The sequence below is a fragment of the Bison bison genome, unplaced genomic scaffold, assembly GCF_000754665.1.
Source record: "Bison bison bison isolate TAMUID 2011002044 unplaced genomic scaffold, Bison_UMD1.0 scf7180017864129, whole genome shotgun sequence".
Classification (NCBI taxonomy): Eukaryota; Metazoa; Chordata; class Mammalia; order Artiodactyla; family Bovidae; genus Bison; species Bison bison.
Window position 1 is genome coordinate 356659 of NW_011494701.1, and position 595 is coordinate 357253.

The following is a 595-nucleotide window of genomic DNA, read 5'->3' on the forward strand; positions in this document are numbered from 1 at the left end:
AAGAGGCAGGTCAGGTGGTCTGGTATTCCCATCTCTTTCAGAATTTTCCACAGTTTATTGTGATGCACACAGTCAAAGGCTTTGGCATAGTCAATAAAGCAGAAATAGATGTTTTTCTGGAACTCTCTTGCTTTTTTCCATGATCCAGCGGATGTTGGCAATTTGATCTCTAGTTTCTTTGACTTTTCTAAAACCAGCTTGAACATCAGGAAGTTCACAGTTCACATATTGCTGAAGCCTGGCTTGGAGAATTTTGAGCATTACATTACTAGCATGTCAGATGAGTGCAATTGTGCAGTAGTTTGAGCATTCTTTGGCACTGCCTTTCTTTGGGATTGGAATGAAAACTGACCTTTTCCAGTCCTGTGGCCATTGCTAAGTTTTCCAAATTTGCTGGTATATTGAATGCAGCACTTCCACAGCATCATCTTTCAGGATTTGAAATAGCTCAACTGGAATTCCATCACCTCCACTAGCTTTGTTCATAGTGATGCTTTCTAAGGCCTACTTGACTTCACATTCCAGGATGTCTGGCTCTAGGTCAGTGATCACACCATCGTGATTCTCTGGGTCGTGAAGATCTTTTTTGTACAGT